The sequence below is a fragment of the Micropterus dolomieu genome, linkage group LG01, assembly GCF_021292245.1.
Source record: "Micropterus dolomieu isolate WLL.071019.BEF.003 ecotype Adirondacks linkage group LG01, ASM2129224v1, whole genome shotgun sequence".
In the NCBI taxonomy this organism is placed as follows: Eukaryota; Metazoa; Chordata; class Actinopteri; order Centrarchiformes; family Centrarchidae; genus Micropterus; species Micropterus dolomieu.
In genome coordinates, this window is record NC_060150.1 from 17,776,183 (window position 1) to 17,794,108 (window position 17,926).

The following is a 17,926-nucleotide window of genomic DNA, read 5'->3' on the forward strand; positions in this document are numbered from 1 at the left end:
GAGCCTTTAAGTTTTGTTTCAAAAGCATATTATCAAATCATGTGTCAACAGACTGCTTAGTTGAGATTATATTTTTCTCATAAGTATTATTGTTTTTGCTTTCGTTTGTCATACATGCTATAGTTTGAATGTCAAATTATCCTTATTAGAAAAGGGATAACTCATTATCTGTTGTCTGACCTCATTATATTCATAAATGACTTTAGCCCCTAAAGATATCCAAATAGCCTTAACAGAGTGTAGTGGATGTGTGATTCAAAACCAGTCTAAGATTCAGTTATTAAGAGCAAATACAATGTAACTCTTTAAAATGCATACATCACCATTCCACACAGGTCATAAAAATGACCATCCCACACAGAAGAATATGAATTCCCCTAAGAGAAAATTAAAATAAGTGCACTAGTGTAATAAGATATTTTATTATTATTTAAACGGTATTTGAAACCTAGATCAAGTAATTTTTGTTGGTAATACTGTAGTGCTTGATATCAATGCATGCAACAAAGTTACTTCTGAATTAAAGTTTAAAGTTTATTTATTTTCAGTTAAAGTGATTAAAGTTTGGATCACGGTGAAATGTTTACACATCGCTCACATTAAAGTAAAATTATCCATTTTTGAAAGAAACAAAGAAAGTCTTTGAAGGTAAAAACACTCATTAGGTGAGAATGAGCACAGACAGTTCCACTGCATAACAATGGAGGTCCCCTCTTGGATAGGTAGCTATCGTTTAAGGATCTAAGTCCCCTCTTGGCAATTTCTTTAAAAAGCAAAAAAAAGCAAATCTGCAGTAATATTATGTTAAAAGACAGTAAAAGTAAATTTTGTATTATATTTATTTTACTTCAAAAGGACTGGAAACACAGGTCCACACTTGGCAGTTTACTCCGACGGTGCACTGTTGGATAGGTACGCGTGTATGTGTGTGTTTGTGTGTGTGTATGTCTGCATTAGCCTATAAAAAGTGCATCTTTAATTGAAAAGTGTGTGTTGACTTTACAAAAACATGGTGTGACAAAAGTGGGCAGGTGAGTGTGTGTGTGTGTACGTGTGTGTGTGTGTGTGTGTGTGTGTGTGTGTATCCGTGTGTGTGTGTGGAGAAAGGGGTGGCAAACAGGCACACACGTTTTTTTCACTCCTACTCACTTCTCTCTCCAGGTACATGATGTATTACTTAGCGCATTTTCATGCTTACAGTTTTTATCAACACACTTTCTTCCTCTCTGTACACCACACACACACACACACACACACACACACACAGATATACACACACCTTTTCTCAACTTCACAAAGTGCCCATTGAGAAGTGAAAAGGTAGCGGGCCGATGGGAGGGATTGTTGTGCAAACAGGCGAACACAAAGGAGGTTGGTGTGTTAAGAGGCGGCGGGCAGGTAATAGAGCAGACATAATGGGAGCTAAGTACCTGTAATCCTTGGAGATATCACTCCAGACAAGAGGGGGACTCTGGGTAATTCCCTCTGGTTGGTGTAATTGGTCCCTCACTAGGTTGGAGTGTGTGTGTTGTAGGGTGTTTGGGCGAAGTATCAGGTGTGAGAGGGCATCAGCTGCACAAAGTGTTTCCTATTGATCCAGGAGAGGGACAGGGTGTGTGTGTGCGGGTGTGTGTGTTTATGTGTGTTCCTGACCCAAATTCAGTAGGAGGCATCTGGCAGGGAAAAGACACCTACCTGATTCACCAGTAGAAGGGGTGGCAGGTGCAAGAGGGGTGAATGGAAAGATGATGATAAGGAAGTAAATAATGATGATGATGATACTTAGTGGGTAACTCAGACACCACTCATGTCCTGCCAACAGAACAAGGTGTACACCAATCAGTATCACTCTCCACCATATTGCTGAATTGAGTGATACATTACATTTGCCTAATAATAACATGTAGGGTGATCATTATCAACATTATAATGTATGCTTCATTTTTTAAACCCTGCAAATTGCTTGGAAAAACAAAAACTCAAATTGCTATGCACATTAAAAGTTAACAAAACAAACCAAAAGTGCCCATGCCCACGTAGCACGTATCTGTTGCTTTTTGTTTTGCTGTTCTGCTATGACATTGGGAGCATGCAGTTCACAGGACAGCAGAGATCTAAAAATCCTTGAATGTCCACCAGACTACATACATGTGCCAAATAGGGGAGCAACAACTGATTGACGTAGTCAACAAAAATCGATTATTAAATTCATTGCCAACGAATTTAATAATCGATTCGTTCATGACGTCATCGGAGTAAAGTGATGTGAACAGTAAAGTTACTAAAACAACATCAGAGCTGCAGTAACACCTTCACAACCTAAAACCTCCAGAGTGTGGTAGCATTTCACTCTTCACTCAGGCAGAAAGGTCGTGAACTGCAGCAAAGCTTATCTCTCCTGGAAACACTGGAGCATCTGAAGAGGAGGCGCGTAACGTTGTGTCTCTGTGGATGATGACGACTCGTCTCGGTAAGCTAGTTAGCGAGCTAGCTTCACGTTAAAGCCGTGTTACTTCACGTTATGAGCTGAAACGTTTTCTATACAGTTGGTCAATTTGATTGATTGTTACAATAATGGTGCTGTGAGTAGCACATAATTATGATACACAACGGCCGCGTTCACATTCCAGATGTGTCCTGACTTTACAGTCATAAACGATGCATCGCTCATGGCGACGTTCCCAGCTGGAGAACGTGTTGCTGCCGAGTGTGCAAGATTAGACAACACCGGACAATTTCATACTTTCTAAAGAAGGGAAAACTGTTCTCCTGTATGTGCGTGAGGCGGCGACTAATCCGCCCCAATCAATAAAAAATCACAGAGTTTTGTGAGTTGTTGAGTTAGGGGAAACTGTATAAATGTTGTGAAACGCTGTCTACTACAAAATTGTTATTATTGATCCCTTCATGTAAATTTGGCAAATGTAATGCATTACGTTATTCTTTCTTTGTATATAGTGTCAGTTTGTCCTGGGGTGTTGCAGTACTGGTGTGAAAGCTGCTCCCTCACTAAACAGCAGATCAGCTGCTGAGATCAGGACTTGATTTCAGAGGAACTTTCTGTTGCTGCAGCAGAAACGTTCATTAAAAGATGCATTTTTGAAAGCAGTATTTATTTTATTGTTGTGACTGTTAATTAGCACATGCCTAAAACAACCCCAGGTTTAATTTAAAGGCTAATAGCTAAATGAGAGGCATTGTGTCATTTTGCGATTCATAATTCAAATAGTCGGTTATTCGTTTCAATAATCGATTGATTAATCGACTATCAAAATAGTCATTAGTTGCAGCCCTACTGCCAAACCAAGATTAAGATTTTAGCCTAAATCTAAAGAAGAAGGTGTCAAAGCCCTGACTATCCTGTTTGATTGACAGGCGAACAGTAAAAAAATAACAAACACGAAGTTAAGAGTAATATCTTGGAAATGTCTACATTAAAGCATGATGTCTCACTTTGTATAGCTTTGAAAAACATTTGTCCCTGGGAGCTGCTGAAGCATGAGTCAATGTCAATGAGAGTACATGATTAAATTAAGGATATGTGAAAAAATGTGTGTGTGTGTGTGTGTGTGTGTTTCTATTGCTTACACATGCATGCATTCCTTGCACATGTCCGTGTGTGTCCCATTTCTTCAGGATATCTGTTAATTGTGCATTTCATTTCTGCTCAATTAACTCTTTTAAGGCAAAACAGATACTGAGAGTTGGAGCGCCGAGAGCGACGGCGAGGAGCGAGGACGAGAGGAAGAGACAGAGAGGGAGAGGATGCAAAAAAAAAAAAAGTAGAGATAAGAAACAGGAAAGACAGCTGCTCTTTTCCCTCTCATTTCATCCAGTTATTGGTTAACTCAGTGGAAAGAAAGTAAATGTTCAAGGGATTTCAGGTCGGCCCCTGCCTCCGCCAAGGTAGACGTGCACTCCACTTGAGGTCTAATTCAACTCTTGTGTAGTATTGATCGCAGCGGCTGCCACAAGGGAGCCTGCCGGTCTTTCCTCAGACCAAGGTAGACAACGGTGAGAGAAAAACGTGTTTTAAAATGCCTCCCTCCCTCATCTACTCCCCTGTTGATTAAACTTCTGCTTTTTTTCTTCTCCTTCTTCCCACTTTTGAGTGCGTTTGTTTTTTCCCCTTCAGATTTTGCCGCAGAGTGATGGAACACCTTTGGAAAACAGCCGCAGGGACCTGCAGAGTTTCACTGCTCAGACACTGTAAATTTCTCAAGAACATGAGGACAGTTGTGTGTTTGTGTATGCAAAGCTATGTGGGAAAGCATGTGTGGTGGTGTGTGTCTTTTCAAAGGGTTGTGTTGTGTTTTTTCTGTGGTTGTTAGTCTGTTGTCCATGCAGTGGGGGCTGAGAGCTGATTCAGCTGCACTTGGGTGGGGGATCAGAGGGCGGGGAGGTGGATGGACGGTTGTAGAGAGGTGATGGTGGGTTGGACTGGGGGTGGGATGTGAGTAGGGGCTGGGGGGTCCTGGAAGAAGCGGTACCTGCAATGAGAAAAATATGGATTCCTGTCGGCAAGACAAATTGATCTCCAGTGTGTGGGAGGAGCAGAGAGGCTTCAGAAGGGAAATCTGCTGAGAGGGAGGGCAGGAACATAACATGAAGAACAAGAAGACAGTGCTGGACTTCAGGTTTTCTATGTGTGTGTATGTGTGTGTAAAGTGGTAGCCATTGAATATAATCTCACCCATCCAGCAACTATTCAGAACTAGTACAACAGATATTCTAGGTAAGAAGAAATGCAGGTGCACATTATTACAAACAACCCTGATCCTTTCAGCTTCTGATGGCTGATGAGTATGCCCTGTCATGATAATTAATCATTTTGTCTGCTCAGGAGTAAAGATGGTACTTCAGCGGTTGTGTATTGTACTTCCATAAGTTAGGGAACTTGCAAGAGACAGATTAAAAAGGAACGGTCAATATAGATGCAGCAGAGGTGACTGCATCCCGGAGATTAGTACCTAGTATGGGTAAAGCTCTGAAAAGACTGGATAATACCTATAAAACAACACTTTCATTAGACCGTCCCTGCATGGTTAATCCCTGCATCTTTCAAACTCCTAATTCAATGTTTGTAACGCAGGTTTTCTGTGATAGAAGTTATAGTATCTGAGCACAAGCCAAGATAACCCTCGTATAATTACTCAGGTTATTTTCTTAGACTTGATGAAACTATTCTCAAATGGTAAAAAAATATACTTGGCATGATTAGTAAACTGTAAAATTTGAGGAGTGACCCTAACAAAGCCGAGAATTGTTTAATCTAATAAATGTGACATTTATTTCTTGTCATGATACCATGGTTTCTAAAAGATTCCAAAAATGTCAGAAGCAAGAGTTATAAAATGATGCTAAACATATCTAAAAATACATAAAAATATGGATTTGGGGTTTGAAAATTGGGTGTGATACAGCTTTGGTCAAGAGCTGTTACAATCAGATACAGAATTTACAGTATATAGTAAATATGTTGTCTATTGCGTATGGTGTATACTAGATCACTTTTATATGAGTTTTAAAAGGAGCAATCGTCAATATTTGAAAACCAAAGAAAATATGATGCCTAACAAGAAACATACAGTTGAAACTGATTATTTGATGCCTTAAAATTGAAGCCATTTATTGGTGTGATATACTGTACATCCGTGCCACCTGCATATCTATGCTTAGAGTACCTGCATTTGTGTGTTTGTATGTGTGCTTTCTTCTCACCTGAGTGTACAATCAGGTACAATCCAGTACAATCACAATTGACGCAACTCACCTTTGAAGCCTCATGGTAACTTAATCCACCAATCGATTATATTTCAACAAAAATGATCTCGTTCCAGACGATCCAATCCAGTAAAAACATTTAGTCCAAAACACATTATCCCATCAATAAATCCCCAGGGACTGCTGCTGCATCATTTCATATTTGTCGGCAAATGTGGTTAATACGGCATTACAACGTAATAACTCTGACTTTGATGTAAACAAATGTCTAGTATTTAAATTAGCCGCTGAACTCTGACCTTTCGAGTGACACCTATTTCGACCCAATAGGAGCTCACAGCCTACAAAAACCAACGAGAGCCCGCGCTGTAAGGAAGGGCCAGCCCCTATTATTTCCTGGGTAAGCTGAACCAATTGTGCCAATGGCACTGGCACTTCGTGTAGCCAATAAAATTCTGCAAATAACGATATCCAGCAAAAAAACACATCTTCGTCAATCTACGGCGTGATGCAGTCGCAGTAGTTTGCCGCAAAGGGGCATTGTTGTTTTTGAAAAAATTACGCTAAGAAAAATCCTTAGAAAAACCTGTGTAAAATATAAATTTTTCATGGTATTAAAATTTAATTTAAAATTTTAAATTGGACTAGGTAAGGTTTCATGCTGTGGCCCCACAATGTCAGTTATTAAATATATTACTTTAAGTGCGTTTAAACTTATATTAATCAATTCCAATTCATTCAATTCCAGTAGCACTTGAAGTGATTCAGACTTTTGGATTAGACACTTCAGAGTGTTATCTTTCATATGACTTGTGACTTGCTTGACTTTCATCACAATGACTTGGGACTTGCTTGAGACTTGAAGGTTAAGACTCGAGACTTGCTTGTGACTTGGACTTGTGTGACTAACTCCCACCTCTGCTTCAGCCTATGCGCATGTAAATTACTCTACTAATATATGCATGTATATACACTGCTCAAAAAAATAAAGGAAACACTAAAATAACACATCCTAGATCTTAATGAATGAAATAATCTCATTAAATACTCCTTTCTTTACATAGTTGAATGTGCTGACAACAAAATCACACAAAAATTATCAATGGAAATCAAATGAATCAACTCATGGAGGTCTGGATTTGGAGTCACACTCAAAATCAAAGTGGAAAATCACACTACAGGCCGATCCAACTTTGATGTAATGTCCTTAAAACAAGTCAAAATGAGGCTCAGTAGTGTGTGTGGCCTCCACGTGCCCGTATGACCTCCCTACAACGCCTGGGCATGCTCCTGATGAGGTGGTGGATGGTCTCCTGAGGGATCTCCTCCCTGACCTGGACTAAAGCATCCGCCAACTCCTGGACAGTCTGTGGTGCAACGTGGCATTGGTGGATGGAGCGAGACATGATGTCCCAGATGTGCTCAATTGGATTCAGGTCTGGGGAACGGGCGGGCCAGTCCATAGCATCAATGCCTTCCTCTTGCAGGAACTGCTGACACACTCCAGCCACATGAGGTCTAGCACTGTCTTGCATTAGGAGGAACCCAGGGCCAACCGCAGCAGCATATGGTCTCACAAGGGGTCTGAGGATCTCATCTCGGTACCTAATGGCAGTCAGGCTACCTCTGGCGAGCACATGGAGGGCTGTGCGGCCTCCCAAAGAAATGCCACCCCACACCATTACTGACCCAACGCCAAACCGGTCATGCTGGAGGATGTTGCAGGCAGCAGAACGTTCTCCACGGCGTCTCCAGACTCTGTCACGTCTGTCACATGTGCTCAGTGTGAACCTGCTTTCATCTGTGAAGAGCACAGGGCACCAGTGGCGAATTTGCCAATCTTGGTGTTCTCTGGCAAATGCCAAACGTCCTGCACGGTGTTGGGCTGTAAGCACAACCCCCACCTGTGGACGTCGGGCCCTCATACCACCCTCATAGTCTGTTTCTGACCGTTTGAGCGGACACATGCACATTTGTGGCCTGCTGGAGGTCATTTTGCAGGGCTCTGGCAGTGCTCCTCCTGCTCCTCCTTGCACAAAGGCGGAGGTAGCGGTCCTGCTGCTGGGTTGTTGCCCTCCTACGGACTCCCCCATGTCTCCTGATGTACTGGCCTGTCTCCTGGTAGCGCCTCCATGCTCTGGACACTACGCTGACAGACACAGCAAACCTTCTTGCCACAGCTCGCATTGATGTACCATCCTGGATGAGCTGCACTACCTGAGCCACTTGTGTGGGTTGTAGACTCCGTCTCATACTACCACTAGAGTGAAAGCACCACCAGCATTCAAAACTGACCAAAACATCAGCCAGGAAGCATAGGAACTGAGAAGTGGTCTGTGGTCACCACCTGCAGAACCACTCCTTTATTGGGGGTGTCTTGCTAATTGCCTATCATTTCCACCTGCTGTCTATTCCATTTGCACAACAGCATGTGAAATTGATTGTCAATCAGTGTTGCTTCCTTAGTGGACAGGGACACTGTACAAATTGTGAATAAAAACAGAATGCAATGATGTGGAAGTTTCAAATTTCAATATTTTATTCAGAATACAACATAGATGACACATCAAATGTTGAAACTGAGAAAATGTATCATTTTATGGGAAAAATAACTTGACTCCAAATTTCATGGCATCAACACATCTCAAAAAAGTTTGGACAAGGCCCTGTTTACCACTGTGTGGCGTCCCCTCTTCTTTTTATAACAGTCTGCAAACGTCTGGGGACTGAGGAGACAAGTTGCTAAAGTTTAGGAATAGGAATGTTGTCCGATTCTTGTCTAATACAGGCTTCTGTCACACTTTGCCTGTCTGCCATGCCGTGTTTTGCACTTTTGTGTTTAGTTAGCATTATTTTGGTCTGTTGGGTTTTGGGGGTCTGTCTTGTTTGTTGTCTAGTGTTCAGTAACCCTTGTCATGTCTGTTACCCCAGTGATCCCTCTGCATGTCTATCTCTGTTTTCCCCTGCTCTCTCTCTCCCTGCCTGTGCCTCGATAGCCTCATGACTGTCACCTGTGTTGCTCCCGCCCTGCTCGTTAGTCCCTGTGTATATATACCTGGTGTTTCTGTCTTGTCCTTGTTCGGGTCATTGTTTATTGTCACCCAGTGTTGCAGTTTGTTCTCGTGTCAACCTTACTCGCCGTGTCTACCTGTTACCCTGCTCATTTTTGGATTCTGGTTTTCACCCTTTTGGATTTTTGTTGGACAGCCTTTGTTTTTGGATTCAGTCAATCAGCCACTGTGTTTGTAAGTGTGCTCGCCTTTGTTTGTTTGTTAAAACTCTTCTGAACTGTTCCTGCTGGCTTTCGTGTCCTGCATTTGGGTCCTCCAACCTACTACCTGCTTCACTACACGAACCATGACAGCTTCTAGTTGCTCAACTGTCTTAGGTCTTCTTTGTCGCATCTTCCTCTTTATGATGATTATGATATTTTCTAGAACTTGGATATACCTTTCAGCATGGATGGTGCCTTTCCAGATGTGTAAGCTGCCCATGCCACACGCACTCATGCAACCCCATACCATCAGAGATGCAGGCTTCTGAACTGAGCGCTGATAACAACTTGGGTTGTCCTCTTTAGTCCGGATGACAAGGCGTCCCAGTTTTCCAAAACAAATGTCAAATTTTGATTCGTCTGACCACAGAACAGTTTTCCACTTTGCCACAGTCCATTTTAAATTGGCCTTGGCCCAGAGAAAACGCCTGTGCTTCTGGATCCTGTTTAGATATGGCTTCTTTTTTGACCTATAGAGTTTTAGCCGGCAACGGCGAATGGCACGGTGTTCACCGACAATGTTTTCTGGAAGTATTCCTGAGCCCATGTTGTGTTTTCCATTACAGTAGCATTCCTGTATGTGATGCAGTGCCATCTAAGGGCCAGAAGATCACGGGCATCCAGTATGGTTTTCCGGCCTTGACCATTACACACAGAGATTGTTCCAGATTCTCTGAATCTTTGGATGATATTATGCACTGTAGATAACTTCAAACTCTTTGCAATTTTTCTCTGAGAAACTCCTTTCTGATATTGCTGCACTTTTTTTTTTGGTTTATTTTTATTGGTGATCCTGTGCCCATCTTGACTTCTGAGAGACACTGCCACTCTGAGAGGCTCTTTTATACCCAGTCATGTTGCCAATTGACCTAATGGGTTGCAAATTGGTCCTCCAGCTGTTCCTTATATGTAATTTTAACTATTCCGGCTTCTTATTGCTACTTGTCCCAACTTTTATGGAATGTGTAGCTCTCATGAAATCAAAAATGAGCCAATATTTGGCATGACATTTCAAAATGTCTCACTTTCAACATTTTATGTTATTTTATTCACAAGAGAATATAGATAAGTTTGAGATTTGTAAATTATTCCATTCCTTTTTTACTCACAATTTGTACAGTGTCCCAACTTTTTTGGAATCGGGTTTGTATATCCAGGGAATGAAAGCTTTGACATCTGCTGCTTTAAACACCATCTAGAGGGTCAAATAGGCACTCTACAGCCAACAGGAAACCAAACTTCATTAATAGAATATCCAATAAAGACATTACATTATTACACAAGGATATGAGCATCATGTAAATATGATGACTGCAGCCCACAGGAACATCATCTTAACTGTCTATGTCCATGCATAAACAAACAAAAATCCATCCAAGCACTGAACAGGTTATCACTTCATCGCAGAACCCATAAATCAACCACAAAGAATGTAGGAGACACATTTCAGCATTTACCAAAATGCAATAACACCATTGTTATTCCTAAAGGATCCGACAACTTCAAATGTTTGCATCTGTTAAGACGGGCTGCTAAGGTTGCCTCAGAGCGCCAGCTAGGTGACACCGTTATCGCCAGGCACCGCAGATTGGCACCTGTCACGGCGCATTCAAACCCCTGTGAGTAACACTGACAGACAGGTCAGCGCGCCGGACCTGATGTAGCACCCGTGGGTCCTCTGGCCTCCCTGGGTGGGTGGAAGTGAGATAAAAAAGTAAAAATAAAACAATTGCTGCTTTAGTTTAGTTCCACATGCCAAAGAGGTCTCTCTTAACACACTCCCTTATGGGTCTAAAAAATCCATCACCTAATTTCAAATATGAAATGCATTTTTGCTTAAAACATTTATTAGAATCAAAAGTCATCCCAGCTGGACTCAGTCCGGATTGGTCCCTACACTACTTCCTTAGTGAAGACGCTCTTTGAAATCTATCCTATCAGGCCAGTTGGTAGCCTCTCAATTGAACTCCTTCACTCAGCAGGTTTCTTCATTCGAATCTGAGAAGCTGCAGAGTCCAGTGTAGAGTTAAAGTTAATTGAATTTCATTACATTTAGCATTTATTTAAAAACTTCATGAAGAACATTAATATCATCCTGATGTAGAGAGAGTTGAAACCTATGCTGTAGTAGAAACTGAAAAATAACTCTAAATAAATCTAAACAGAATGAAATGATTTATCCAAGAGGAGTTTTTTTGCTATTCTGTATGTCATCATTAAAGAAATTAGAGGTTCTTTAAACTGAAGTCCTGGCCAGTTATTTTATTTATTTATTTCTAGTTCGGACGTTGGGGTCAAATCGGCGGAGTAAGCACCTCCTTATTGAAGCAGACAAGAGCAATGATCGATGCCAATCGCGTAATCAGGCTTTATTTGAAGGGGTCGTTGATTCTCAGTCCATCAAGGTTAAGAGTGCGGCACTTGTCACGCCGTGATTTATTATTGCCAGGAGCAGACGAACAACGTCGCATGCCAAAGGGGGTGGGGTGGTGGTGGTGGTGGGGGAGCATGGAGACGAAGTCCTGTCGTTTGTATTAATAAGTCCAGACGTTACGTGTGAGGCGCATTTTGGAAATTACCCTTGAAAAATTAGCATGTCACAATCAATCGTCATCAAATGATTCAAGAGGCGTGGCCTGCCCTTATTTAAATGGTATTCATCATCACGTGCTCAGAGGGTAAACTAGTGGATGATTATTCAGATGTCTTTAGTACTAAAGAGTTATTTAACACCCCCTTCGTTTTTGACCATTTAAGTGTATGTGCGCGCATGTGTGTGTGCATGCGACTGTTGTAACTATAATTGATTTCCTTCCTTCCATGTAGGAATGTAGGATTTGTCTCTCCTGTTTTTGTTGAGAAATTGATTAAAAAATAAAATAATAAGGAGAAAACCCTTAAAATTCAAATCAAGCAAAACTAAAAGTACTAAAAACAAAGTCATTCTTGATGCACAGTACAAGGTACACAGTCAAAAGTGACATTTAACTACAAGGTGTGTGCTTAATGATGGTGATATCTGTTTTCCGTGATCCAAGAAGAAGATCATTGTGCTGCAGCTTTATCATACTCACTATGAATTAAAGTGACGTCTAAAAGCTCCAAATGCACAATGTAAATCTGTCAGTTTGGCTGTTGCCGTGAAGAAATGCTGCCATGAGTGATGCCTATTTACAAACAAAAGTGCGCTGGGACACTCCCGCCTGTCCGTGAGAACACAGTGGTATATGGGAGACGAATGGAGCGGAAACTGCATTTTTCATACCGTTCCCCTCTGTTTGTGCTCCCCTTACACACACTACACAACAGGGAACACATGTAATGCATCACACCGTGATTTCTGACAGCGAGGTGGAGGTAATAACTTCAGGACTCCCCGCTCCCCTTCTTTCCTTCCTCCCTCCTCCCTGCCTTCATCCGCCAAACTCAGCGGCTAGACGCTCTTATGTCAGCCATCGATCTGGTGGCTGGAGACAACTCATTTCATCGCCGTGACACGCCATGATGGAGCGGCGCGCCCTGAACCCCTCGACTTATTCCCGGCCCTGTGCTCCAGCACGCCTCCGTCAGAATGGCAGTGTGTCGGACGCTTGGCGAGTCTATTGATCTGTCACGGATGGACAGCCAGAGAGGCGCTGACGCCATTCTCTTCGGGCGCTTTCTTCATTTCTCTGGGCCTCGTCATATGGCCACAGCTCTTTTTCGCCATACTGCAAATCGTGACACACTTAATATGTGAATTTACTGTGTATTAGGTTTCTTAGATGTGGCATGTCATTTCGATTTAGCTTTGAGTCTTTTGACAAAAACTTAGATTAGTTTTTATTATTGGGTCATTGTCCATTTCAGTCTAACTTCAAATGAAACTTGTGATTTCATCCAGCTTTAGTCACTTGAGTTTTTATAAGACTGAATGTAATTTAGGGAATGGATTCTTTAATTTATTCAGTCACTTTTCAAGCAACAGGATGGCCCTTTTTCATCTTCCAACAACAGCCTGAACATGATGATGCATTCAGTGCTACACTAGTATCCAGGAAGGTTAAATCATTAGCATGATGAGACGTGAAAAAATTTAACCAACTCAAGCAGATCCTTCAGTGGCATCACTGGACACTGCGGATGTTTATTACAGTTTAATAGATAAACGACATCTTTAGTTGTTCAAAATGGTGGTAAAATGCTTTTTAAGTCACCAATTTTGGTATACTGTGACGGTGGCTACATGGTTCTGTTTATCTGTTCATACTTTCTTTCTGAAAATTCTTATTAATCACTGACAAAACATGGAAAAACTGCAATATCTTTTGTCATGCATCTTGTCAACAAAGTTTATTTTCATTTTGTTATCGGCCCAGTTTTAATGTTATCTCAAGGCCTTAAGCAGTGAACCTTCACAGACGTGATGAAATGACAACAAAATAGCATAATTATGTCCATATACAATAAAGCGCTAAACATGTTCTTGCCAGCCCTAGTTTGTTTGTCTTTTAATGATTTTGGATTAATCCTTCCATCTTTTTTAACATTAGAAGGCTATGATAATTGGGCAGTATTCCTCAAGAAAGTCTGCAGAATTTCAAGTGTAGGCAAAGCTTGCAGAAAAAGCCCTACGAGGCCACTAGAGTCCTCCATCACTTTCACTGTGCAGCAGCCCTCAGCTGTTATTGGGGCAAAAATACGAGTCCAACTCTGACTTCATCATAGCTGATATTGTAATTGGGCCATCGTTTTGTTTCCAACATGGAAGATAATTTGTCACATTTTCAAAATTCTGTCAATGAAATTAACCATTGTATTAAGGATATAGCTCAGCTCCATTTGGTAGAAAAGGCGTTTTTATATTGAAGACTTGAACCCCGAACCTGTGACATAAAATACCTGACCCAGACATAATTAATGCCTTGCTCTACCCATGATTCCATCCTGCCAGTGTTAGCGCCCTGCCTCTGTCAGTTTGTTGTGTATGGTGTTGCAGCCCCGAGGCTGTACAGGTCACCCTGATTTCTGCAACAGTGTTGAACCTAACACCTGACCCCGAGGCTTTACTGGAAAGATCCAAACCCGACGTGACACATGACTACAAACAGGCATAAACACTAACGCATCCCCCACTTTTTGCTGAATATTGCTTCACTTAAAAAGCCACAGCTACATATTCATGGTGTCAGACGGAGATCACGTGTAAGGTAAAATAAAGAAACCAAGTGCTGATTTTGTGCTCATTATGATGAAGGTGCGCATGCATGTAAGTGTGTGTGAGTGTGTGCATGTTTGTCTGTGTGAATGCTAGGCGCAAGTCAAAGGCAGTAATGCAAATTGTCCTGTCACTTCATTTATTGCAGGATGGGTAGATGTGTGTGTGTGTGTGTGTGTGTGTGTGTGTGTGTGTGTGCGTGAGGTGAGAGAAAAGGGGAGGGGGAAACAGACCAACACAACACACACACACACACACTTTCCTTGGTAGAACCTCGGGGCTAAGATGGGCCTCAACCCGAACTTGAGAGTTCATTTTGTTTCTCTACGTCTGGAGCAAAAAGAAATAGCCTGAGGATGTTTCAAGCATTTTTGTGTCTTCTTTCCTGCCTGCCTGTTCACTTAATGTTTCAGCAAAACCTCTAGAATTACAGGCAGAAAGGTAATTTGCCAGCGAGGAAGCTTTATTTTCCAGTGCTCCCAATTGTTCTGACAGCCAACCTTGCTCATGAGATCTTTCCTTTGGCGTATGTGTTTCTTTTTTTGTTTTTGTGGTGTGTGCAGCTAGACGTGGAAGTGTGGAAGGGTGCTAATAAATCAGACAAGGCAAAAGATAAAAATCATGAAAATAAGACCATAAAAAAGGTTAGGGGAAGCTCAAATATCATCAGCACTGCAGGCATCACAGAAAGCACATATCTGCTGGATTTCCCAAAACAGTTTAGCAATCCACCTCTCAATAATAATAACAATATTAATACATTTTTTACATTTGAGTGTATTTTCTCACAAAAAAAAAAGACGAGCCTTAGGTTTAAGAGAGCTGCAAATTTAAACCATTCCTTTTCCAAATAGAGGACCTACCCCTTAAAACCTCTATTACAGGTGTAAAAAAAACGTTATCATCTTCTTTGTGGCTTCCAGTGCTCTCGCTACGTGTAAGGGCACAGCCTCTGAGTATTAGCAGAGGCGGTTTAAGAGAAAAAGTTCATTAAATACCTCGGGGATTAGCTGCCAGAGTTGGCCTGGTGTCTCGGCTGCCAACGGTTAAACCTTTTGCACCTGCTTCGCCCCGTGCTGACATCCCTCTGCTGCTCTTTTTTTTCTCTCTTTTTTAAGAGGAAGTTTTGAGGAGCTGCTTTGAGAAGAAATCCAAAAGAAGAACCTCACTCCCCCACCCCCTCAACCGCAATCTTCACCTGAATGGTAATGAAATCAGCCAATTTAGCCTGAAACATAAAGTTGGGGGGCTCGGACGGATGGCATCGAAGCATGCACTCAAAAGTTCAAAGGAGAGAGAGAGGGAGAGAGGAAGAGAGCTGCACCCAAGCACGCGGTGGCGTGAGGGGAGAAAGTTCCAGAGAGGTGCGCAAATCTGTAAAGCATTGGAGCTGAGAGGGAGAGCTAGTCACCTCATCAGGCGTAGATTTTACAGCCCCCGTTGCCCTTATCCTGACAAGCAGTCCGCCATTAGGGAAGCTGCACCTCCCTCCCCACCTCCGACCTCCTCCTCCTCAACTTCTCTCCCTGTGTATGTTGTCCTCACTCTGGAGAGGGAATTTCATCTTGCTGCTGAAGATGTCATGCAGAGGATGAGAGGATGGGAGCGTGTTTATTTGATTAATGATGATGGTGATGACGATGAGAGGGAAGAGGTTGAGGAAGACACAGTGTAGGGTATGATTAGAGCTCTCCTCCTCTCCCAAACACACACACATATACTGTTTCTGTTTGTTTTCTAAGTGGGATCCAAATCAATATTCCAACTCCAGGAGCCTTCAAAGGCAGCCGAAAGTAGCCAAGTGAAAATACTTGTTTGGAAAACAGCAATCGAAGCACAGGAGCATTGGATTTGATTCGAAACAAAAAAAAAATATATATATATGATTATGGAAGCACAAGCAAACACAAACAGACACAAACACACAAACAATACAATGCAACAATCCATATTTGGGTTTAATTAATTGCTTAATGCCAATAATATTGCTGTAATGTGATGCTAATTACAGGGTAATTATGTAAACGATGGTTAACTATGATGATCAACGCTGAAATTAGCATTCAAATCATTTCAGCGAAGGGCCCACCTCTCATAATTGCATTAAAACATGTACACAACTTTGAAATGCAAGCAGAAGAACCTTTTTTTTTGTGCAGATGATATGCAAATGCCTTCCTCCCCCAACTCTAACACTACACACACATCACCATGCACACACAACCTTTCCTCTACCTCTGTACTTTTTTACAGGCAGAATCCACAGAAACATCTGTTAAGTAGGAGCAAATGTCAGCTAATTATTTCACCAAAGCATGGTTTTAATTGATCAACAGGGGAACAGCTGTAGAGTGGGTTCTCGCGTCACGGCGCTCAGCGAATGAAGAGTGGGGGGGTGGGGGTCTCTGGGAGCACAGAACCCTCCACCCTCATCCTCCACGCCGCTGAGAAAAGGTTTGACCCACAGCTGTAATTACTTATTTCAGCTGAACCAAAGTGCCAACCTGTGAACGATGCCTTCACAGAGTCGGGGGAGAAGCACTCGTGTTAAACCTTGATCAAACAGATATTAACAGGTTCATATTAAATGCACAGAGCTTTTTTTCCCATTGGCAACATATTTTAATGCCCTGTGAAGAACGGTCTGCTGCTACTCAGTCCAAATGAAATATAAATAAGCAAGGCACTAACCCTGCCATGGTAAGGGGTTCGGTTCCCTGTTTAATTTGACTATCCACATCTGTGTACGACAGTGCAGGGACATTAACACGCCAAAAGAAATTGTTCCAGATGTATCAGACACTTTGATCCGTGTATGATTGCCTCTCTGAATGTTCAAGAAGGAGAAAAGAGTAGTTTTACCATCTATCTGTAGGAGGGGGAGGCTTTCATAAGTCTGTTAATCAATACCAATGACTCAGCGATGATTTGGCTGGATCCTGACATTTCTTTCAAAACTCACAAGCCTCTATTTTGAAACCCAGTAGGATTTCACTTTTACTGGTATCATTTTTACCTATAAAGCTTCTTACCAGATTAAATCTTTGAAGAAGAAAAAAAAGCTACACAGCTGTTGTGTCAAAATCTGGCTCATGAAGTCTTAAAAAAACAATTAGATAAAAGACTTAAAGAAACGCTGTTTATTTCTGTTCACCATTTGGGTGATAAAACACTGTCACATTTAAAGGTTGCATTCACTGTGCGGCTCAACAGGTGAAGCAGGAGCTGTATTCTCACAATGCCAAAAATAAACAAACACCCTCACAGCACCAGGAGGCACTTTGGATAAAGGTGTTGACCTTGTGACATATGTTTTGTCACTCACTGTGTTTTCATTCAATGAAAAGACAGATCAAGACTCTGATGACCACTTCCAGGTGAGCCTGTCTTAGACGTGAAAAATGGCAGACAGGTTTGGAACATGTGATTTGTTATGAGCTGAGCTGTTTTTCAGAGGGCACACAGAGTGTTGTATCGCTGCTCCTATTTCTGTCACATCCAGGTAGGGGATCAGGGAGAGGTGACGGCCCAGAGAGACACACAAATCTGGGTTAACCTCTGTAGATGCTGTCCCTTGAGGGTGGTTGTGAACTGGAGCTGGAATCTGTTAGATGCCGACCTACCCTTTATCCCCACGTAACTGTTAGACTTTACCATCACAAACAAACAGCAGATATGCAGATGACAAATTAAGTCAATTAAGTTATTTAAAGGTTTCATACCACAAGGAC